Genomic DNA, 25,661 nt, shown 5'->3' on the forward strand with positions numbered 1-25,661 from the left:
TTCACAGTTTATTATTGAAAAATTCATATCTCAAGTTCGACTTCATGGATTTTTGACTCTATATTTCTACCTAGGTGTAGTATTTTTTGTGTGGTGTTTTCACTGTTTTACTCTTTTAAGTCTTGCACAAACACTTAAAGCATTGCCTCCTAAGTTAAGGCTGACTGCTCAGTGCCAAGATACCAGAGTGTGAGCACAGGGTAACTTAGGTTGTGTTTGTGACATAGCCTGACTGGTATTGATGTTCCTGCTTGGACAGAGTGCAAAACTCTGCCAACCAGAAAACCAATTTCTAACACACTGTGACTACCACTGAACCACAAGAGATCACTTAGATATTTGTAGATCATTATAAAAAATAACACTGTCAAACGTACACCAACAGTGAGACAGATGTATTTAGGTAATACTTAGAACATCTGTTACTTCTCAAGTTACCAGACAGTGAAGCACCTCAGCTTACCCATCTTTTTACCAGTTTAGAAATTAGAGAAGCTATCAATGGCCTGCCCTATTGTAAGGCCTCTAAGGAGGATGGAATCCCCATGGAGTTTTATAAGGCATTTAACACCATTATCTCACCTCTGTTTTACTTTATTAGTCAATAATCTCCTAGCAGATAAAATCCCCCCTCATTTCTTTTCAAAATTAAAATGTGTTAGTGTTCTTAAAGGAGACATAGATCCCTTAGATGTTGATTATTTTAGACCTATTACACCTATTAGACCTATTACAATAATACAAAAAAACTTGCCACGATAATTTCCATAATTGCTGACAGACTAATTCACAGGGATCAGAATATCTGTGTTCCAAGGCAGCAATTATATGCTGATACAAGCTATTGAATTGATTAACAGATTTTGATACACCACATCTTGATATAATTAAGCAATCATTAATTTATATGATTATATTGGAGTGTCTACCACAGTTATTCTGTCTAAGGCAGGCATCATAGGCATCACTAGAGCTGCAAGGCAAAGAATATATTTTACAGAGAAATATCAAGGTTTATTTAGATCAATTATCACCCCTTGCTGTGTTCCCAGCTAGCAATTATATGCTGATACAAGCTATAGAATTGATTAATAGATTTTGATACACAACATCTTGATATTCCAAACACTATCACTTGATTTTGTTTCTTTGGGCACACTGTTTATTATGCTAAGGCCACTTGGGATTCCGAAGCAATTAAGCAATCAGAAATGTATATATTTATGTTGGAGTGTCTACCACAGGTATTCAGTCTAAGGCGGGCATCATAGGCATCACTAGAGCTGCAAGGCAAAGATATATTTTTTACAGAGAAATATCAAGATTTTGATAAATTATCACCCCTTTCTTTCCAAAATTACCCAACTTCAATCACTGGTGTTTACTCCAACAAACTATTTTGAGACAAATTGCCCTGATAAAATGTCCATCCTTTCTTTGTTAAGTTTAGTATTTACAAGCCTTCCTATATAGATATAGGATAAATATTTCCTAACCACATATCCACTTCTATCAACATATAATTGGGATAAAAATAAACCTAGGATTGCAGTGCAGGGGGATAGGCATTTCTCAATAGAAGACTGGTCTAGTATTGTGCTGCTGTTAGCCATCTAATAGATGGCTAAGGACATTGTCTACCCATGACAGGTTTATTACCAATATTATATGTAATAATACAACTCCAAAAATACTGTCTTATCAGAGGCCCTAGTGTCTCTAAGAAAGTCATATATGACACTTTTGAAGTTCTTTACAAGCAAAAATGTGTATTTAATATTTTTGAAACATAATTTACTATTTTTTTTCTTCTAGGTGGGAAGACAGTTGAAAAATATCACCAGCACTTAATACTAGTATTACAGAAATGTTAAATAGGATTGGCTTTTTGCTAGTCTCAGACTTTTTCACAAGCAAAAACTGGAAACAAATACAATGTTTATAGAAACAGTGTGTTGGTGAGAAAAAAGTTTTTTGTTTCCATTTATGGAGTTGGCAATCATGTTTGGTAAATCATTACTGCCTCGAAAAAGAAGCAGAACAGTTACTCGAAACATTGATTAATGCTGGGGAGTCCAAAGTAGGTTCTTGGTATAAACTCTTTCCACATAAAAAACAATCTAATAGTATTGAAAAAGTAATTTCGAAATGGCATAGAGAAACAAGCATTAGATTAAGAAAAAAGAAGTGGACAAAAGGCACTTATTTGAATAATATTTAAAATGATACTATTTCCCATCATATGTGCTTTTATACTAAATGGCTTCTAGATAGTTTTTATATTATGCCACTGTTTTTCTTCATAAAATTTGTTCCAGCTGCAGCCCTTATTCCCCGAGATGCAATTCTCCTGTACTTAGAGAATTCTTGCTGTGCTGCCCTGTTTTGAAAGTAAAGGGTGGGAACACACTGTATCAATAAGATAGAGCATATTTCTTTCCCTTTTCCCTGTGATGGCCCACAATGGGCTGCCATGCGTCAATGCAGGCACCCTTGCACCATGGTGCAAGAATGTCTGTACTGCAGGGAGGATTGTTTTTGTGCAGGGAGGGACACCTGCACAAAAACAATCACAAGAGGTGTTTTCCTATTGCTATGTGTGCTGCAGAATTCCCAGGTTTACATAACCTTATAAATCTGGGTATGAATCAAAATCCATTGGTGTTGTGAGGCAACACCCACCACAACATCCATGGAATGCCGCTTTGACGCAAAATAAAGCAATGCAGTGACTTGCTCTGTGTTGCTTTACTCTACACCTACAAAGCCATGCAAAAACAGGCAAAGAGGGCTTTGCATGGCCTTGTAGATGTGGTTCTGCAGACTGCAACTCGAGTGTGCCACAAAAAGTAGAAAGCACAGCAAGGAGGCTGTCTTCCAGAGCAACAGTCCTGCAGTGTAGCAGTCCTTAGCACAGAACGTCTTCTTCTAGGCAAGTTGGTTTCAAGTCCAGATGTGTACTGATTTGGTAGGATCAGAGGTCTGGTACTTGTACCCAGTTGTGCCTTTGAAGTGGGGGTGAGTTTAAAGAAAGGTGCACAAAGATATTTTCTTGCTGCCCTGGCTCCAGACTCACTACAGAGAATTATGCAGCCCTCTGTGTTGAACCAGAACACTGACTATTCTGGTGTAAGTGTCAGCTCCTACTTTCCATCCTGCCCAGGATGGGCCATCAGGATGCTGATGGCCCATCAGTCACACCTAAGCTCCCTTTGTGTGTGGCTGTCTGATGAGAATGCACAATGTCCAGCTGTCACCCATCCCCGACGTATATTGGAAGCAGAATGCAGGCACACAGAGCTAAGAGCAGGAAAATGCAAATTTTCTAAACATGGCATTTTCAAAATTGTAACAGTAAATCTGACCTTTCCATTAACCCCACAGGTGCCTGGGGCGAGCTGGTCTCATCCAGGCACACGGTTCCTGTGTGCCCTGGACGAGACCAGCTCGTCCTGCACCTGGCCCACGGGGGAGCGCTGGCGCTCCACAGTGGGCCTCCCACCCACACCCCCCAGTCGAGGATGAAAGGGGAATCACTTCCCCTTCCACCCTGACCTCCACCTCGGCAATCTGATGACGTCAGCGCGCTCACAGTGCACCAACATCATCAGAAGCTGCAGAGGACGCGCTGGAAGCAAATGGCTTGAAAAAGGACGCCTTTTAGGTAACTCCTTCTCTTTTTGGGGGTTCTGGGGGAAAACAGACACAGGTGGAAAAGAAAGAGTTTTTCCTTTCCCCCTGTGCCTGTTTTCAATGGATTCCTGTTATACGATCACGGGCGGGGCACATGATAGTGAAACAGGAATCCCCACTAGACACCAGGGATTTACAGTGGCATTTACTTGGTGGAGTGCCCCTTTGGCAAGGGCAGCTCCCCTTGCAGCCAGTAATAAATCCTGTTTCTGCCCCCCTGGGGGCAGATGGGCCGTTTTTTTTTTTCGATCTTCCCCTGGGGGGGTCGAAACCCACTAGACACCAGGGAATATGTGTATATCAAAGATTTAGGGCAGTGACGCCTTAGGCAAGGGTCGCTGCCCCGGAGGGAATATTTGTTTATATGTTTCGTTCCCCTCTGGGGCTAGATCGGCCATGTTTTTTGGCCGATCTCGCCTCCTGGGGGGTCAAAACCCACTAGGCCCCAGGGATTGTGTGGTGTGTGTTTTGTGTGTTAGGGGGCACCCCTTGGGCAAGGGTTGCCCCCTAAAGGGGGGGAAATTAGTATTGGCCATTTCTTTTTTTGTTTTGTGTTGGGAGTGCCCCCTTTTGCCCCCTTTGGCAAGGGTCACCCCCTGAAGGGGGCACAGAGCTGTTGGACATTTCTGCCCCCATTGGGGACAGATCAGCCTATTTTGTTTACACCTATCTGCCTCCAAGGGGGGCAGAATCCACTTAGGCACCAGGGATCCTGTGTGTGTGTGTTTTGTGTAGGAGGGCGGCACCTTTGGCAAGGGTCGCCCCAAAGGGGGCACGTTACTGATCACCAGTTCTGCCCTCCTTGGGGGCAGATCATCCCCCTTTTTTTTTAGGCCCATCTGCCCCAAAGGGGGGCAGAAGGCATCGAGATGTCAGAGATTTAATTTTCTTTGGTTCTCTTTGTTTTTTTATGTGCTGGGGGTGCCCCCTTTGGGGGCAGATTGGCCTATTTTTTTTAGGCCCATCTACCCCCAAGAGGGGCAGAATCCACTTAGGCACCAGGGATCTTGTGTGTGTGTGTTTTGTGTGGAGGGTGGTCCCTTTGGCAAGCGTAGCTCCCCAAAGGAGGCTACATTATTGATGGCCATTTCTGCTCCCCTTGGGGGCTGATCGGGCTATTGTTTGTAGGCCTATCTGCCCTTAAGGGGGCAGAAGCCACCAAGACATGAGGAATTCTTTTTTTTGTTCCCCTTAGTTTTTTTTGTGATAGGGGTGCCCCCTTTCACCGCCTTTGGCAAGGGTCACCCCCCAAACAGAGTACAGAGCTGTTTGCCATTTCTGCTCCCCCTTGGGGCAGATCAGCCTATTTATTTTTAGGCCCATCTTCTTGATGGCAGGGTGTTTGTCAACTAGCGAAGTATTTGTGATTATAACAGTTTATTTCTTCTTTTTGTTCTAGTTCAAAGCTTTAGCTTAATTTGCTGTGGATCCTTGCAGTTTTAGCAGTAGTTGTCCTGCGGTTTGCATAGTTGCATGTTTTAGGTAAGTAAAAGCAATTTACTCCAAAGGAGTATTGTTGACATGCATGAATTACATGTTTGTAGGTGGTGTACTAAATGCAGGATTGTGTGTAAAATTGTCCTTAGATTTTAGCACAATGATATTTGTGTTGTCATATGTCTAATTTGCTTTTTTCTTTTTAGTGGGATATCATTGGTGATTGCTGTGTCTGTGCAGAGTAGTTGCTGGTGAATAGCTTTTTCAGGCAAGTGAGTGGTATAGTTTTTTAGTACATAACTCTTTGTGATAAAGCTACACTTTGTTTATTACTTTTTTTATTGCTGGTTGTTGTTGGCAATCCTGATGTTGTTAGAAAGGATCAAGGCTAGCCGCAGAGTGACCGCTCAGCAGGTTGTTGGCATGCTTTTTGAGTCATCTTCTGACCATGATTATGAGACTGATTCTGCATCTGAGGCAGAAGAGGAAGTGAGAGATTCTGGGAGTGAGTTTTCTGTCTGAGAGGATTCTTCTGATGAGGAAGATACTCTCAGTGCAGATGAAGGGCCGGTTTTAGAGGAGGACATTGATGTGCCAAGAGTGCAGCAGCCTGGAGCTGAAGGGTTTCCTATTAGAAGACCTGACACCTGGATTGCCCCAAACATGGAGCAGCCACAGTTACCTGCATCTACTGGTTTTCTAGGGTGTAGAGTCAGTAAGTAGACCATCACTGGCTTCTTATTGGTCTACTAGTCCCTTGATGGCAACGGCTATAACTCCTGCAACTATGACTCGTAATCGCTATTTGTTTCTTCTTCACATGCTGCATTTTGTAGGCAATGCTTTAGCCTTGCCACGAGATCACCCTGATTGTGACCATCTTTTTAAGATTAGGCCTGTCCTTGATCATTTTGTAGATCGATTTTCAGAGGGCTATGTTCCAGGCAAAGAGATAAGTGTGGACGAGTCTTTGGTCCTTTTCAAGGGGCATTTAGTTTTTAAGCAGTACATTCCTAGTAAGAGGGCACGGTATGGTATTGAATTGTATATGCTGTCAGAAAGTAGTACAGGATACGTGTATAATTTCCGGGTCTACACTGGTAGGGATTCCAGTATTGACCCTCCTGGTTGTCTGCCCACTTTTGGAGTTAGAGAGAAAATTGTGTAGGAACTTGGTAGACGACTGTTTAACAAAGGTCACCATTTGTACGTAGATAATTTATACACTGGAGTGCAGTTGTTCAAGGAGTTGTTTAGAGTGGACAACTAGTGTGATTACTCTCTCAGGCATGTGGGCGTATGTAAGTGATGGGCCCTTGAGTGGTGTTGTCTGTCGATGCGAGTGTTGTAATGTGCTGGGCCAGTGGCTGACGGTGTGAATGGTCTTGTGCATGTCATGTATGAAAGGTGTGTGAATGGACTGTAAAATTATTGGTGCCATGACGAGGCTTTACAGCTCACGAGCTGTGAGTCATTGGTTCAGTTTTTTGGCCTTTCAGTTATTAACAGTGCATTTCACCTTTGTGAAATCTCTTGTTAATAGCATTTGATCTACTGAACCATCACACACCCTTGTGCCAAATCTAACCAGTATGTGTGGTAAAAATGACAAAACCTGCTCTGCTGTTATCAGGCGTCGCAGCAAACTTGTGACATGCTACCTGTCTCAGGTGGGACCCCGATGATGAAGCATACCACCAACTTGGTTGGTGGGTGAGGGTTCTTTTTCACATAACCTAAGTGCATTTCTTTTCACAATTTTATTGTTTGGCACATCACAGATGTCTGTGGACAGATCAAAAATATATATTACAAAACTACCTGTGTGTGGGGGGCGGGGGCACCTATGTCTTTGGTCCTGGGTGCGGACTTCATCTAGGGAAACCTACCAAACCCAGACATTTCTTAAAACTAGACACCCGAAGGAGTCCAGGGAGGTGTGGCTTGCGTGGAATCCCCAAAATGTTCTTACCCAGACGCCTCTGCAAACCTCAAAATGTGCTTAAAAAAGCATATTTTCCAGACGTTTCTTTGTAGTATCACTGCTCCAGGACAAAATACCTACTCCACAGTCTTCCCCTCAGTCTCCCAAGTAAAATGACACCTCACTTGTGTGGGTCCTCAAAGCAGAGTCAGCCTAAAGATGTATAAAAGAAAAATATGTGCTTATCAACTCGCTGTGCTATCCCCTCAATCTCTACAGGTTTTGGGCCTTTTTCTGTTTGCAGGCACCTGGCCCACCCACACATATGAGGTATCATTTTTATCGGGAGACTTGGAGGAACGCATGGTGGAAGGAAATTTGTGTCTCCTCTCAGATTCAAGAACTTTCTGACACGGAAATGTGAGAAAAGAGTTTTTTTAGCCACATTTTGAGATTTGCAAAGGATTTTGGGTAACAGAACCTGGTTAGAGCCCCAAAAGTCACCCATTCTTGGATTCCCGTAGGTCTCTAGTTTTAAAAAATTCACAAGTTTGGTAGGTTTTCCTAGGTGCCGGCTGAGCTAGAGGCCAAAATCCACAGGTAGGCACTTTGCAAAAAACACCTCTGATTTCTGTGGAAAAATGTGATGTTTCCAAGTTGTGTTTTGGGCATTTCCTGTCGCGGGCACTAGGCAATCACACACAAGTGAGGGATCATTTTTATCGGGAGACATGGGGGAACGCTGGGTCGAAGGAAATTTGTGGCTCCTCTCACATTCCAGAACTTTCTGTCACCGAAATATGAGGAAAAATTATTTTTTTAGCTACATTTTGAGGTTTGCATAGGATTTTGGGTAACAGAACCTGGTGAGAGCCCCCAAGTCACTGCATCTTGGATTCCCCTAGGTCTCTAGTTTTAAAAAATTCACAGGTTTGTTAGGTTCTTCTAGGTGCCGGCTGAGCTAGAGGCTAAAATCCACAGGTAGGTACTTTGCAAAAAAAACCTCTGTTTTCTGTGGAAAAATGTGATGTGTCCACGTTGTGTTTTGGGGCATTTCCTGTAGCGGGCACTAGGCAATCACACACAAGTGAGGGATCATTTTTCTCGGGAGACATGGGGGAACATTGGGTCAAAGGAAATTTGTGGCTCCTCTCAGATTCCAGAACTTTCTGTCACCGAAATGTGAGGAAAAGTGTTTTTTAGCCAAAGTTTGAGATTTGCAAATGATTCTGGGTAACAGGACCTGGTGAGAGCCCCACAAGTCACCCCACCTTGGATTCCACTAGGCCTCTAGTTTTCAGAAATGCACAGGTTTGGTAGGTTTCTCTAGGTGCCGGCTGAGCTAGAGGCCAAAATCCACATGTAGGCACTTTGCAAAAAACACCTTTTTCTTTTGGGAAAAATGTGATGTGTCCACATTGTGTTTTGTGGCATTTCCTGTCGCGGGCACAAGGCCTACCCACACAAGTGAGGTATCATTTTTAACGAGAGACTAGGGGAAATGCTGGGTGGAAGGAAATTTGTGGCTCCTATCAGATTCCAGAACCTTCTGTCACCAAAAGGTGAGGAAAATGTGTTTTTTAGCCAAATTTTGAGGTTTGCAAAGGATTCTGGGTAACAGAACCTGATGAGAGCCCCACAAGTCACCTCACCTTGGATTCCCCTTGGTCTCTAGTTTTGAAAAATGCACAGGTTTGATAGGTTTCCACAGGTGCCGCCTGAGCTAGAGGCAAAAATCCACAGGTAGACATTTTGCAAAAACACATCTGTTTTCTTTGGAAAAATGTGGTGTGTCCACGTTGTGTTTTGGGGCATTTCCTGTCACGGTTACTAGGCCTACCCACACAAGTAAGGTATCATTGTTATTGGGAGACTTGGAGGAACACTTGGTGAAATTACATTTGTGGCTCCTATCAGATTCCAGAACTTTCTGTCACCGAAATGTGATGAAAAAGTGTTTTTTTAGCCAAATTTTGAGGTTTCCAAAAGATTCTGGTAACAGAACATGGTGAGAGCCCTGCATGTCACCCATCTTGGATTCCCCTAGGACTTTAGTTTTCAAAAATTCACAGGTTTGGTAGGTTTCCCCAGGTGCCGGCTGAGCTAGAGGCCAAAATCCACAGGTAGGCACTTTGCAAAAAAAACACCTCTGTTTTCTGTGGAAAAATGTGATGTGTCTGCGTTGTGTTTTGGGGCATTTACTGTAGAGGGCACTAGGCAATCACACACAAGTGAGGGATGATTTTTATCAGGAGACATGGGGGAACGCTGGGTCAAAGGATATTTGTGGCTCCTCTCAGATTCCAGAACTTTCTGTCACCGAAATGTGAGGAAAAAGTGTTTTTTAGCCAAATTTTGCGATTTGCAAAGGATTCTGGGTAACAGAACCTGGTGAGAGCACCAAAAGTCACCCCACCTTGGATTCCACTAGGCCTCTAGTTTTCAGAAATGCACAGGGTTGGTAGATTTCCCTAGGTGACGGTTGAGCTAGAGGCCAAAATCCACAGGTAGGCACTTTGCAAAAAACACCTATGTTTAATGTGGAAAAATGTGATGTGTCCACGTTGTGTTTTGAGGGCATTTCCTGTCGCAGTCACTAGGCAATCACACACAAGTGAGGGATCATTTTTATCGGGAGACATGGGGGAACGCTGGGTCGAAGGAAATTTGTGTCTCTTCTCAGATTCCAGAACTTTCTGTCACCAAAATGTGAGGAAAAAGTATTTTTTTAGCCACATTTTGAGGTTTGCAAAGGATTCTGGGTAACAGAACCTGGTGAGAGCCCCACAAGTCACTGCATCTTGGATTCCCCTTGGTCTCTAGTTTTACAAAAATCACAGGTTTGGTAGGTTTCCCTAGGTGCCGGCTGAGCTAGAGGCCAAAATCTGTGGAAGGTTGGCACTTTGCTAAAAACACCACTGTTTTCTGTGGAAAAATGTGATGTGTCCACGTTGTGTTTTGGGGCATTTATTGTAGCGGGCACTAGGCAATCACACTCAAGTGAGGGATAATTTTTATTGGGAGATATGAGGGAATGCTGGGTCAAAGGAAATTTGTGGCTCCTCTCAGATTCCAGAACTTTTTGTCACCGAAATGTGAGGAAAAAGTGTTTTTTAGCCAAATTTTGAGGTTTGCAAAGGATTCTGGGTAACAGAACCTGGTGAGAGCCCCACAAGTCACCCCACCTTGGAATCCCCTAGGCCTCTAGTTTTCAGAAATGCACAGGCTTGGTAGGTTTCTCTATGTGCCTGCTGAGCTAGAGGCCAAAATCCACATGTAGGCACATTGCAAAAAACACCTTTTTCTTTTGGGAAAAATGTGATGTGTCCACGTTGTGTTTTGTGGCATTTCCTGTTGCGGGCACTAGGCCTACCCACACAAGTGAGGTATCATTTTTATCGAGAGATTAGGGGAAATGCTTGGTGGAAGGAAATTTGTGGCTCCTCTCAGGTTCCAGAACCTTCTGTCACTGAAAGGTGAGGAAAATGTGTTTTTTAGCCAAATTTGGAGGTTTGCAAAGGAGTCTGGGTAACAGAACCTAGGTAGAGCCCCACAAGTCACCTCACCTTGGATTCCCCTTCGTCTCTAGTTTTCAAAAATGCACAGGTTTGGTAGGTTTCCACAGGAGCCAGCTGAGCTAGAGCCAAAAATCCACAGGTAGGCACTTTGCAAAAACACCTCTGGTTTCTGTGGAAAAATTTGATTTGTCCACGTTGTGTTTTGGGGCACTTCCTGTCGCAGGCACTAGGCCTACCCACACAAGTGAGGTATCATTTTTATCAGGAGACTTGGTGAAACGCTGGGTGGAAAGAAATTTGTGGCTCCTCTCAGGTTCCAGAACTTTCTGTCACTGTAATGTGAGGAAAAAGTGTTTTTTTTAGCCACATTTTGAGGTTTGCAAAGGATTCTGGGTAACAGAACCTGGTGAGAGCCCCAAAAGTCACCCATTCTTGGATTCCCGTAGGTCTCTAGTTTTCAAAAATTCACAGGTTTGGTAGGTTTCCCTAGGTGCCGGCTGAGCTAGAAGCCAAAATCCACAGGTAGGGACTTTGCAAAAAACACCTCTGTTTTAGGTGGAAAAATTTGATGTGTCCACATTGTGTTTTGGGGCATTTCCTGTCGCGGGCACTAGGCAATCACACACAAGTGAGGGATTATTTTTATTGGGAGACATGGGGGAACACTAGGTTGAAGGAAATTTGTGGCTCCTCTCGGATTCCAGAACTTTCAGTCACCGAAATGTGAGGAAAAAGTATTTTTTTAGCCACATTTTGAGGTTTGCAAAGAACTCTGGGTAACAGAACCTGGTGAGAGCCCCACAAGACACTGCGGCCCGTATTTATACTTTTTTTGCGCTGCATTTGCGTCGTTTTTTGACGCAAAAACGGCGCAAACTTGCAAAATGCCATTGTATTTTGTAGGTTTGCGCCGTTTTGCGTCAAAAAGGGGCGCAATTGCGGCGCTAAAAAAAGTATAAATACGGGCCTGCATCTTGGATTCCCCTAGGTCTCTAGTTTAAAAAAATTCACAGGTTTGGTAGGTTTCCCTAGGTGCCGGCTGAGCTAGAGGCCAAAATCCACAGGTAGGCACTTTGCAAAAAAAAATATCTGTTTTCTGTGGAAAAATGTGATGTGTCAATGTTGTGTTTTGGGGCATTTCCTGTAGCGGGCACTAGGCAATCACACACAAGTGAGGGATCATTTTTATCGGGAGACATGGGGGAACGCTGGGTCAAAGGAAATTTGTGGCTCCTCTCAGATTCCAGAACTTTCTGACAGCGAAATGTGAGGAAAAAGTGTTTTTTGTCCAAATTTTGGGATTTGTAAAGGATTCTGGGTAACAGAACCTGGTGAGAGCACAACAAGTCACCCCACCTTGGATTCCACTAGGCCTCTAGTTTTCAGAAATGCACAGGGTTGGTAGATTTCCCTAGGTGCTGGCTGAGCTGGAGGCCAAAATCCACAGGTAGGCACTTTGCAAAAAACACCTCTGTTTAATGTGGAAAAATGTGATGTGTCCACGTTGTGTTTTGGGGCATTTCCTGTAGCGGGCACTAGGCAATCACACACAAGTGAGGGATCATTTTTATCAGGAAACATGGGGAATGCTGGGTCAAAGGAAATTTGTGGCTTCTCTCAGATTCCAGAACTTTCTGTCACCGAAATGTGAGGAAAATGTGTTTTTTAGCCAAATTTTGAGATTTGCAAAGGAGTCTGGGTAACAGAACCTAGGTAAAGCCCCACAAGTCACCTCACCTTGGATTCCCCTTGGACTCTAGTTTTCAAAAATGCACAGGTTTGGTAGGTTTCCACAGGTGCCAGCTGAGCTAAAGCCAAAAATCCACAGGTAGGCACTTTGCAAAAACACCTCTGTTTTCTGTGGAAAAATGTGATGTGTCCACGTTGTGTTTTGGGGCACTTCCTGTCGCAGGCACTAGGCCTACCCACACAAGTGAGGTATCATTTTTATCGGGAGACTTGGGGAAACGCTGGGTGGAAGGAAATTTGTGGCTCCTCTCAGGTTCCAGAACTTTCTGTCACTGAAATATGAGGAAAAAGTGTTTTTTTTGCCACATTTTGAGGTTTGCAAAGGATTCTGGGTAACAGAACCTGGTGAGAGCCACAAAAGTCACCCATTCTTGGATTCCCGTAAGTCTCTAGTTTTCAAAAATTCACAGGTTTGGTAGGTTTCCCCAGGTGCCGGCTGAGCTAGAGGCCACAATCCACAGGTAGGCACTTTGCAAAAAAAACACCTCTGTTTTATGTGGAAAAATGTGATGTGTCTGCGTTGAGTTTTGGGGCATTTACTGTAGCGGGCACTAGGCAATCACACACAAGTGAGGGATGATTTTTATCAGGAGACATGGGGGAACGCTGGGTCAAAGGATATTTGTGGCTCCTCTCAGATTCCAGAACTTTCTGTCACCGAAATGTGAGGAAAAAGTGTTTTTTAGCCAAATTTTGCGATTTGCAAAGGATTCTGGGTAACAGAACCTGGTGAGAGCACCACAAGTCACCCCACCTTGGATTCCACTAGGCCTCTAGTTTTCAGAAATGCACAGGGTTGGTAGATTTCCCTAGGTGACGGTTGAGCTAGAGGCCAAAATCCACAGGTAGGCACTTTGCAAAAAACACCTATGTTTAATGTGGAAAAATGTGATGTGTCCACGTTGTGTTTTGAGGGCATTTCCTGTCGCAGTCACTAGGCAATCACACACAAGTGAGGGATCATTTTTATCGGGAGACATGGGGGAACGCTGGGTCGAAGGAAATTTGTGTCTCTTCTCAGATTCCAGAACTTTCTGTCACCAAAATGTGAGGAAAAAGTATTTTTTTAGCCACATTTTGAGGTTTGCAAAGGATTCTGGGTAACAGAACCTGGTGAGAGCCCCACAAGTCACTGCATCTTGGATTCCCCTTGGTCTCTAGTTTTACAAAAATCACAGGTTTGGTAGGTTTCCCTAGGTGCCGGCTGAGCTAGAGGCCAAAATCTGTGGAAGGTTGTCACTTTGCTAAAAACACCACTGTTTTCTGTGGAAAAATGTGATGTGTCCACGTTGTGTTTTGGGGCATTTATTGTAGCGGGCACTAGGCAATCACACTCAAGTGAGGGATAATTTTTATTGGGAGATATGAGGGAATGCTGGGTCAAAGGAAATTTGTGGCTCCTCTCAGATTCCAGAACTTTTTGTCACCGAAATGTGAGGAAAAAGTGTTTTTTAGCCAAATTTTGAGGTTTGCAAAGGATTCTGGGTAACAGAACCTGGTGAGAGCCCCACAAGTCACCCCACCTTGGAATCCCCTAGGCCTCTAGTTTTCAGAAATGCACAGGCTTGGTAGGTTTCTCTATGTGCCTGCTGAGCTAGAGGCCAAAATCCACATGTAGGCACATTGCAAAAAACACCTTTTTCTTTTGGGAAAAATGTGATGTGTCCACGTTGTGTTTTGTGGCATTTCCTGTTGCGGGCACTAGGCCTACCCACACAAGTGAGGTATCATTTTTATCGAGAGATTAGGGGAAATGCTTGGTGGAAGGAAATTTGTGGCTCCTCTCAGGTTCCAGAACCTTCTGTCACTGAAAGGTGAGGAAAATGTGTTTTTTAGCCAAATTTGGAGGTTTGCAAAGGAGTCTGGGTAACAGAACCTAGGTAGAGCCCCACAAGTCACCTCACCTTGGATTCCCCTTCGTCTCTAGTTTTCAAAAATGCACAGGTTTGCTAGGTTTCCACAGGAGCCAGCTGAGCTAGAGCCAAAAATCCACAGGTAGGCACTTTGCAAAAACACCTCTGGTTTCTGTGGAAAAATGTGATTTGTCCACGTTGTGTTTTGGGGCACTTCCTGTCGCAGGCACTAGGCCTACCCACACAAGTGAGGTATCATTTTTATCAGGAGACTTGGTGAAACGCTGGGTGGAAGGAAATTTGTGGCTCCTCTCAGGTTCCAGAACTTTCTGTCACTGTAATGTGAGGAAAAAGTGTTTTTTTTAGCCACATTTTGAGGTTTGCAAAGGATTCTGGGTAACAGAACCTGGTGAGAGCCCCAAAAGTCACCCATTCTTGGATTCCCGTAGGTCTCTAGTTTTCAAAAATTCACAGGTTTGGTAGGTTTCCCTAGGTGCCGGCTGAGCTAGAAGCCAAAATCCACAGGTAGGGACTTTGCAAAAAACACCTCTGTTTTAGGTGGAAAAATGTGATGTGTCCACATTGTGTTTTGGGGCATTTCCTGTCGCGGGCACTAGGCAATCACACACAAGTGAGGGATTATTTTTATTGGGAGACATGGGGGAACACTAGGTTGAAGGAAATTTGTGGCTCCTCTCGGATTCCAGAACTTTCAGTCACCGAAATGTGAGGAAAAAGTATTTTTTTAGCCACATTTTGAGGTTTGCAAAGAACTCTGGGTAACAGAACCTGGTGAGAGCCCCACAAGACACTGCGGCCCGTATTTATACTTTTTTTGCGCCGCATTTGCGTCGTTTTTTGACGCAAAAACGGCGCGAACTTGCAAAATGCCATTGTATTTTGTAGGTTTGCGCCGTTTTGCGTCAAAAAGGGGCGCAATTGCGGCGCTAAAAAAAGTATAAATACTGGCCTGCATCTTGGATTCCCCTAGGTCTCTAGTTTAAAAAAATTCACAGGTTTGGTAGGTTTCCCTAGGTGCCGGCTGAGCTAGAGGCCAAAATCCACAGGTAGGCACTTTGCAAAAAAAAATATCTGTTTTCTGTGGAAAAATGTGATGTGTCAATGTTGTGTTTTGGGGCATTTCCTGTAGCGGGCACTAGGCAATCACACACAAGTGAGGGATCATTTTTATCGGGAGACATGGGGGAACGCTGGGTCAAAGGAAATTTGTGGCTCCTCTCAGATTCCAGAACTTTCTGTCAGAGAAATGTGAGGAAAAAGTGTTTTTTGTCCAAATTTTGGGATTTGTAAAGGATTCTGGGTAACAGAACCTGGTGAGAGCACAACAAGTCACCCCACCTTGGATTCCACTAGGCCTCTAGTTTTCAGAAATGCACAGGGTTGGTAGATTTCCCTAGGTGCTGGCTGAGCTGGAGGCCAAAATCCACAGGTAGGCACTTTGCAAAAAACACCTCTGTTTAATGTGGAAAAATGTGATGTGTCCATGTTGTGTTTTGGGGCATTTCCTGTAGCGGGCACTAGGCAATCACACACAAGTGAGGGATCATTTTTATCAGGAAACATGGGGAATGCTGGGTCAAAGGAAATTTGTGGCTCCTCTCAGATTCCAGAACTTTCTGTCACCGAAATGTGAGGAAAATGTGTTTTTTAGCCAAATTTTGAGATTTGCAAAGGAGTCTGGGTAACAGAACCTAGGTAAAGCCCCACAAGTCACCTCACCTTGGATTCCCCTTGGACTCTAGTTTTCAAAAATGCACAGGTTTGGTAGGTTTCCACAGGTGCCAGCTGAGCTAAAGCCAAAAATCCACAGGTAGGCACTTTGCAAAAACACCTCTGTTTTCTGTGGAAAAATGTGATGTGTCCACGTTGTGTTTTGGGGCACTTCCTGTCGCAGGCACTAGGCCTACCCACACAAGTGAGGTATCATTTTTATCGGGAGACTTGGGGAAACGCTGGGTGGAAGGAAATTTGTGGCTCCTCTCAGGTTCCAGAACTTTCTGTCACTGAAATATGAGGAAAAAGTGTTTTTTTTGCCACATTTTGAGGTTTGCAAAGGATTCTGGGTAACAGAACCTGGTGAGAGCCACAAAAGTCACCCATTCTTGGATTCCCGTAAGTCTCTAGTTTTCAAAAATTCACAGGTTTGGTAGGTTTCCCCAGGTGCCGGCTGAGCTAGAGGCCAAAATCCAAGGTAGGCACTTTGCAAAAAACACCTCTGTTTTAGGTGGAAAAATGTGATGTGTCCACATTGTGTTTCGGGGCATTTCCTGTCACGGGCACTAGGCAATCACACAAAAGTGAGGGATTCTTTTTATTGGGAGACATGGGGGAACGCTAGGTTGAAGGAAATTTGTGGCTCCTCTCGGATTCCAGAACTTTCAGTCACCGAAATGTGAGGAAAAAGTATTTTTTTAGCCACATTTTGAGGTTTGCAAAGAATTCTGGGTAACATAACCTGGTGAGAGCCCCGCAAGACACTGCATCCTGGATTCCCATAGGTCTCTAGTTTTAAAAAATTCACAGGTTTGGTAGGTTTCCCTAGGTGCCGGCTGAGCTAGAGGCCAAAATCCACAGGTAGGCACTTTGGAAAAAACACCTCTGTTTAATGTGGAAAAATGTGATGTGTTCACGTTGTGTTTTGGGGCATTTCCTGTCGCGGGTACTAGGCAATCACACACAAGTGAGGGATCATTTTTATCGGGAAACATGGGGGAATGCTGGGTCAAAGGAAATGTGTGGCTCCTCTCAGATTCCAGAACTTTCTGTCACCGAAATGTGAGGAAAATGTGTTTTTTAGCCAAATTTTGAGATTTGCAAAGGGGTCTGGGTAACAGAACCTAGGTAAAGCCCCACAAGTCACCTCACCTTGGATTCCCCTTGGTCTCTAGTTTTCAAAAATGCACAGGTTTGGTAGGTTTCCACAGGTGCCAGCTGAGCTAGAGCCAAAAATCCACAGGTAGGCACTTTGCAAAAACACCTCTGTTTTCTGTTGAAAAATGTGATGTGTCCACGTTGTGTTTTGGGGCACTTCCTGTCGCAGGCACTAGGCCTACCCACACAAGTGAGGTATCATTTTTATCAGGAGACTTGGGGAAACGCTGGGTGGAAGGAAATTTGTGGCTCCTCTCAGGTTCCAGAACTTTCTGTCACTGAAATGTGAGGAAAAAGTGTTTTTTTAGCCACATTTTGAGGTTTGCAAAGGATTCTGGGTAACAGAACCTGGTGAGAGCCCCACAAGTCACCCCATCTTGGATTCCCCTAGGTCTCTAGTTTGCACAAATGTACAGGTTTGGTAGGTTTCCCTAGGTGCCAGCTGAGCTAGAGCCAAAAATCCACAGGTTGGCACTTTGCTAAAAATACCTCTGTTTAATGTGGAAAAATGTGATGTGTCCACGTTGTGTTTTGGGGCACTTCCTGTCGCAGGCACTAGGCCTACCCACACAAGTCAGGTATCATTTTTATCAGGAGACTTTGGGAAACGCTGTGAGGAAGGACATTTGTGGCTCCTCTCAGATGATTCCAGAACTTTCTGTCACTGAAATGTGAGGAAAAAGTGTTTTTTTTGTCCACATTTTGAGATTTGCAAAGGATTCTGGGTAACAGAACCTGGTGAGAGCCCCACAATTCACCCCTTCTTGAGTTCCCCTAGGTCTCTAGTTTTCAAAAATGCACAGGTTTGGTAGGTTTCCCTGGGTGCCGGCTGAGTTAGGGGCCAAAATCCACAGGTAGGCACTTTGCAAAAAACACCTCTGTTTTCCTTGGAAAAATGTGATGTGTCCATGTTAGGCACTAAGCCTACCCAGACAAGTGAGGTATCATTTTAATCGGGAGACTTGGGGGAACGCTGGGTGGAAGGAAATTTGTGGCTGCTCTCAGATTTCAGAACTTTCTGTCACCGAAATGTGAGGAAATGGTGTTTTTTTAGCCAAATGTTGAAGTTTGCAAAAGATTCTGGGTAACAGAACCTGGTGAGAGCCCCACAAGTCACCCCCATCTTGGATTCCCCTAGGTCTCTAGTTTTGAAAAACTGCACAGGTTTGGTAGATTTCTCTAGGTGCAGGCTCAGCTAGAGGCTAAGATCCACAGGTTGGCACTTTGCAAAAAAACCCACAGTTTTCTTTGGAAAAATGTGATGTGTCCACACTGTGTTTTGGGGCATTTCCTGTCACGGGCACTAGGTCTACCCACACAAGTGAGGTAACATTTTTATCGGGAGACTAGGGGAAATGCTGGGTGGATGGAAATTGTTGTCTCCTCTCAGATTCCAGAACTTTCTGTCACCGAAATGTGAGGAAAAAGTGTTTTTTTTAGCCACATTTTGAGGTTTGGAAAGGAGTCTGGGTAACAGAACCTGGTGCGAGCCCCACAAGTCACCTCACCTTTGATTCCCCTTGGTCTCTAGTTTTCAAAAATGCACAGGTTTGGTAGGTTTTCCCAGGTGCCGCCTGAGCTAGAGGCAAAAATGTACAGGTAGGCATTTTGCAAAAACACCTCTGTTTTCTTTGGAAAAATGTGATGTGTCCACGTTGTGTTTTGGGGCATTTCCTGTCACGGGCACTAGGCCTACCCACACAAGTGAGGTATCATTTCTATCAGGAGACTTGGAGAAACTCTGAGTGGAAGGAAATTTGTGCTCCTCTCAGATTCCAGAATTTTCTGTCACCGAAATGTCAGGAAAAAGTGTTTTTTTAGCCAAATTATGAAGTTTGCAAAGGATTCTGGGTAACAGAACCTGGTGAGAGCCCCACAAGTCACCCATCTTGCATTCCCCTAGGACTCTAGTTTTAAAAAATGCACAGGTTTGGTAGATTTCACTAGATGCCGGCGGAGCTAGAGACCAAAATCCAAAGGTAGGCACTTTGCAAAAAATATCTCTGTTTTCTTTGGAAAAATGTGATGTGTCCACGTTGTGTTTTGGGGCATTTCCTGCCACGGTCACTTGGCCTACCCGCACAAGTGAGGTATAATTTCTTATAGGGAGACTTGGGGAAACGCTGGGTGGAAGGAAATTTGTGGCTCCTCTCAGATTTCAGAATTTTTTGTCACCGAAATGTGAGGAAAAAGTGTTTTTTTTAGCCAAATTTTGAAGTTTGCAAAAGATTCTGGGTAACAGAACCTGGTGAGAGCCACACAAGTCACCCCATCTTGGATTCCCCTAGGTCTCTAGTTTTCAAAAATGCACAGGTTTGGTAGACTTCCCTAGGTGCAGGCTGAGCTAGAGGCTAAGATCCACAGGTTGGCACTTTGCAAAAAACACCACTGTTTTCTTTGGAAAAATGTGATGTGTCCACGATGTGTTTTGGGGCATTTCCCGTCGCGGTCACTTGGCCTACCCGCACAAGTAAGGTATCATTGTTATCGGGAGACATGGAGGAACGCTTGATGGAAGGACATTTGTGGCTCCTCTCAGATTCCAGAATTTTCTGTCACCGAAATGTGAGATAAATTTGTTTTTTTTGCTGAAATTTTGAAGTTTGCAAAAGATTCTGGGTAACAGAACCTGGTGAGAGCCCCACAAGTCACCCCATCTTGGATTCCCCTAGGTCTCTAGTTTTCAAAAATGCACAGGTTTGGTAGACTTCCCTAGGTGCAGGCTGAGCTAGAGGCTAAGATCCACAGGTTGGCACTTTGCAAAAAACACCACTGTTTTCTTAGGAAAAATGTGATGTGTCCACGTTGTGTTTTGGGGCATTTCCTGTTGCAGGCACTAGGCATACCTACACAAGTGAGGTATCATTTTTATCGGGAGACTTTGGAGAACACTGGGTGGATGGAAATTTGTCGCTCCTCTAAGATTCCAGAATTTGCAGTCCCCAAAGTGTGAGGAAAAAGTGTTTTTTTAGCCAAATTTTGAGGTTTGCAAAGGATTCTGGGTAACAGAACCTGGTGAGAGCCCCACAAGTCTCCCATCTTGCATTCCCCTAGGACTCTAGTTTTAAAAAATGCACAGGTTTGGTAGATTTCACTAAATGCCAGCGGAGCTAGAGACCAAAATCCACAGGTAGGCACTTTGCAAAAAACACCTGTTTTCTTTGGAAATATGTGATGTGTCCACGTTGTGTTTTGGGGCATTTCCTGTCACGGGCACTAAGCCTACCCACACAAGTGAGGTATAATTTTTATCTGAAGACTTTGGAGAACACTGGGTGGATGGAAATTTGTGGCTCTTCTCAGATTCCAGAATTTTCTGTCACCGAAATGTCAGGACAAAGTGTTTTTTTAGCCAAATTTTGAGGTTTGCAAAGGATTCTGGGTATCAGAACCTGGTGAGAGCCCCACAAGTCACCCATCTTGGATTCCCTTAGGACTCTAGTTTTCAAAAATGCACAGGTTTGGTAGATTTCCTTAGATGCCGGCGGAGCTAGAGACCAAAATCCACAGGTAGGCACTTTTAAAAAAAAACCTCTGTTTTCCTTGGAAAAATGTGATGTGTCCACGTTGTGTTTTGGGTCATTTCCTGTCAGGGGCACTAAGCCTACCCACACAAGTGAGATATCATTTTTATCTGGAGACTTGGGGAAACGCTGGGTGGAAGGAAATTTGTGGCTCCTCTCATATTCCAGAATTTTCTGTCACCAAAATGTGAAGAAAAAGTGTTTTTTTGCCAAATTTTGAGGTTTGCAAAAGATTCAGGGTAAATGAACCTGGTGAGAGCCCTACAAGTCACCGATCTTGGATTCCCCTGGGACTCTAGTTTAAAAAAATGCACAGGTTTGGTAGATTTCACTAGATGCCAGCCAAGCTAGAGACCAAAATCCACAAGTAGGCACTTTGCAAAAAACACCTCAGTTTTCCTTGGAAAAATGTGATGTGTCCACGTTGTGTTTTGGGTCATTTCCTGTCAGGGGCACTAAGCCTACCCACACAAGTGAGGTATCATTTTTATCTGGAGACTTGGGGAAACACTGGGTGGATGGAAATTTGTGGCTTCTCTCAGATTCCAGAATTTTCTGTCACCGAAATGTCAGGAAAGAGTGTTTTTTTAGCCAAATTTTGAGGTTTGCAAAGGATTCTGGGTAACAGAACCTGGTGAGAGCCCCACAAGTCACCCATCTTGGATTCCCTTAGGATTCTAGTTTTAAAAAATGCAGAGGTTTGGTAGGTTTCCCTGGGTGCCGGCTGGGCTAGAGGCCAAAAACCAGAGGTAGGCACTTTGCAAAAAACACCTTTGTTTTCTGTGCAAAAATGTGATGTGTCCACCTTGTGTTTTGGGGTCTTTCCTGTCGCAGGCACTAGGCCTACCGACACAAGTGAGGGATCATTTTTATCGGGAGACTTGGGGGAACATTGGGTTGAAGGAAATTTGTGGCTCCTCTCAGATTCCTGAACTTTCTGTCTCCGAAATGTGATGAAAAAGTTATTTTTTTAGCCTAATTTTGAGGTTTGCAAAGGATTCTGGGAAACAGAACCTGATGAGAGCCCCACATATCACCACACCCTGGATTCCCCCAGGTGTCTAGTTTTCAAAAATGCACAGGAATGGGAGGTTTCCCTAGATGCCGGCGGAGCTAGAGACCAAAATCCACAGGTAGGCACTTTGCAAAAAACACCTCTGTTTTCCTTGGAAAAATGTGATGTGTCCACGTTGTGTTTTGGGTCATTTCCTGTCAGGGGCATAAAGCCTACCCACACAAGTGAGGTATCATTGTTATCTGGAGACTTGGGGAAACTCTGGGTGGAAGGAAATTTGTGGCTCTTCTCAGCTTCCAGAATTTTCTGTCACCAAAATGTGAGGAAAAAGTGTTTTTTTTAGCCAAATTTTGAGGTTTGCAAAGGATTCTGGGTAACAGATCCTGGTGAGAGCCCCACAAGTCTCCCATCTTGCATTCCCCTAGGACTCTAGTTTTAAAAAATGCACAGGTTTGGTAGATTTCACTAAATGCCAGCGGAGCTAGAGCCCAAAATCCACAGGTAGGCACTTTGCAAAAAACACCTGTTTTCTTTGGAAATATGTGATGTGTCCACGTTGTGTTTTGGGGCATTTCCTGTCACGGGCACTAAGCCTACCCACACAAGTGAGGTATAATTTTTATCTGGAGACTTTGGAGAACACTGGGTGGATGGAAATTTGTGGCTCTTCTCAGATTCCAGAATTTTCTGTCACCGAAATGTCAGGAAAAAGTGTTTTTTTAGCCAAATTTTGAGGTTTGCAAAGGATTCTGGGTAACAGAACCTGGTGAGAGCCCCACAAGTCACCCATCTTGGATTCCCTTAGGACTCTAGTTTTCAAAAATGCACAGGTTTGGTAGATTTCCTTAGATGCCGGCGGAGCTAGAGACCAAAATCCACAGGTAGGCACTTTTCAAAAAACACCTCTGTTTTCCTTGGAAAAATGTGATGTGTCCACGTTGTGTTTTGGGTCATTTCCTGTCAGGGGCACTAAGCCTACCCACACAAGTGAGATATCATTTTTATCTGGAGACTTGGGGAAACGCTGGGTGGAAGGAAATTTGTGGCTCCTCTCATATTCCAGAATTTTCTGTCACCAAAATGTGAAGAAAAAGTGTTTTTTTGCCAAATTTTGAGGTTTGCAAAAGATTCTGGGTAAATGAACCTGGTGAGAGCCCTACAGGTCACCGATCTTGGATTCCCCTGGGACTCTAGTTTTAAAAAATGCACAGGTTTGGTAGATTTCACTAGATGCCAGCCAAGCTAGAGACCAAAATCCACAAGTAGGCACTTTGCAAAAAACACCTCAGTTTTCCTTGGAAAAATGTGATGTGTCCACGTTGTGTTTTGGGTCATTTCCTGTCAGGGGCACTAAGCCTACCCACACAAGTGAGGTATCATTTTTATCTGGAGACTTGGGGAAACACTGGGTGGATGGAAATTTGTGGCTCCTCTCAGATTCCAGAATTTTCTGTCACCGAAATGTCAGGAAAGAGTGTTTTTTTAGCCAAATTTTGAGGTTTGCAAAGGTTTCTGGGTAACAGAACCTGGTGAGAGCCCCACAAGTCACCCATCTTGGATTCCCTTAGGATTCTAGTTTTCAAAAATGCATAGGTTTGGTAGGTTTCCCTGGGTGCCGGCTGGGCTAGAGGCCAAAAACCAGAGGTAGGCACTTTGCAAAAAACACCTTTGTTTTCTGTGCAAAAATGTGATGTGTCCACGTTGTGTTTTGGGGTATTTCCTGTCGCAGGCACTAGGCCTACCGACACAAGTGAGGGATCATTTTTATCGGGAGACTTGGGGGAACATTGGGTTGAAGGAAATTTGTGGCTCCTCTCAGATTCCTGAACTTTCTGTCTCTGAAATGTGATGAAAAAGTGATTTTTTTAGCCGAATTTTGAGGTTTGCAAAGGATTCTGGGAAACAGAACCTGATGAGAGCCCCACATATCACCACACCCTGGATTCCCCCAGGTGTCTAGTTTTCAAAAATGCACAGGAATGGGAGGTTTCTCTAGATGCCGGCGGAGCTAGAGACCAAAATCCACAGGTAGGCACTTTGCAAAAAACACCTCTGTTTTCCTTGGAAAAATGTGACGTGTCCACGTTGTGTTTTGGGTCATTTCCTGTCAGGGGCATAAAGCCTACCCACACAAGTGAGGTATCATTGTTATCTGGAGACTTGGGGAAACTCTGGGTGGAAGGAAATTTGTGGCTCTTCTCAGATTCCAGAATTTTCTGTCACCAAAATGTGAGGAAAAAGTGTTTTTTTGCCAAATTTTGAGGTTTGCAAAAGATTCTGGGTAACAGAACCTGGTGAGAGCCCTACAAGTCACCCATCTTGGATTCCCCTGGGACTCTAGTTTTCAAAAATGCACAGGTTTGTTTGATTTCACTAGATGCCAGCGGAGCTAGAGACCAAAATCCACAGGTATGCTGTTTGCAAAAAACACCACTGTTTTCTTTGGAAAAATGTGATTTGTCCACATTGTGTTTTGGGGAATTTCCTGTTGCGGTCACTAGGCCTACCCACACAAGTGAGGTATCATTTTTATCGGGTGACCTGGAGGATCGCTTGGTGGAAAGAAATTTGTGGCTCCTATAGATTCCAGAACTTTCTGTTACCGAAATGTGAGGAAAAGGTGTTTTTTTAGCCACATTTTGAGATTTGCAAAGGATTCTGGGTAACAGAACCTGGTGAGAGCCCCACAATTCACCCCTTCTTGGATTCCCCTAGGTCTCTAGTTTTCAAAAATGCACAGGTTTGGTAGGTTTCCCTGGGTGCCGGCTGAGTTAGAGGCCAAAATCCACAGGTAGGCACTTTGCAAAAAACACCTCTGTTTTCCTTGGAAAAACGTGATGTGTCCATGTTGCGTTTTGGGGCATTTCCTGTCACGGGCACTAAGCCTACCCACACAAGTGAGGTATCATTTTTATCGGGAGACTTGAGGGAACGGGTGGAAGGTACTGGGTGGAAGGAAGTTTGTGGCTCCTCTCAGATTCCAGAACTTTCTGTCACCGAAATATGAGGAAAATGGTGTTTTTTTAGCCAAATTTTGAAGTTTGCAAAAGATTCTGGGTAACAGAACCTGGTGAGAGCCCCACAAGTCACCCCATCTTTGATTCCCCTAGGTCTCTAGTTTTCAAAAACTGCACAGGTTTGGTAAATTTCTCTAGGTGCAGGCTGAGCTAGAGGCTAAGATCCACAGGTTGGCACTTTGCAAACAAACACCACTGTTTTCTTTGGAAAAATGTGATGTGTCCACGTTGTGTTTTGGGGTATTTCCTGTCGCGGGCACTAGACCTACCCACACAAGTAAGGTATCATTTTTATCAGGAGACTTGGAGAAACTGTGGGTGGAAGGAAATTTGTGGCTCCTCTCAGATTCCAAACCGTTATTTCATCGAAATGTGAGGAAAAAGTGTTTTTTTAGCCAAATTTAGAGGTTTGCAAAGGATTCTGGGTAACAGAACCTGGTGAGAGCCCCACAAGTCACCCCATCTTGGATTCCCCTAGGTCTCTAGTTTTAAAAAATGCACAGGTTGGGTAGGTTTCCATGGGTGCCGGCTGGGCTGGAGGCCAAAAACCAGACGTAGGCACTTTGCAAAAAACACCTTTGTTTTCTGTGGAAAAATGTGATGTGTCCACATTGTGTTTTGGGGTATTTCCTGTCGCAGGCACTAGGCCTACCGACACAAGTGAGGGATCATTTATATCGGGAGACTTGGGGGAACATTGGGTTGAAGGAAATTTGTGGCTCCTCTCAGATTCCTGAACTTTCTGTCTCCGAAATGTGATGAAAAAGTGATTTTTTAGCCAAATTTTGAGGTTTGCAAAGGATTCTGGGAAACAGAACCTGATGAGAGCCCCACATATCACCACACCCTGGATTCCCCCAGGTGTCTAGTTTTCAAAAATGCACAGGAATGGGAGGTTTCCCTAGATGCCGGCGGAGCTAGAGACCAAAATCCACAGGTAGGCACTTTGCAAAAAACACCTCTGTTTTCCTTGGAAAAATGTGATGTGTCCACGTTGTGTTTTGGGTCATTTCCTCTCAGGGGCATAAAGCCTACCCAC

This window comes from Pleurodeles waltl, chromosome 1_2, assembly GCF_031143425.1.
Source record: "Pleurodeles waltl isolate 20211129_DDA chromosome 1_2, aPleWal1.hap1.20221129, whole genome shotgun sequence".
Classification (NCBI taxonomy): domain Eukaryota; kingdom Metazoa; phylum Chordata; class Amphibia; order Caudata; family Salamandridae; genus Pleurodeles; species Pleurodeles waltl.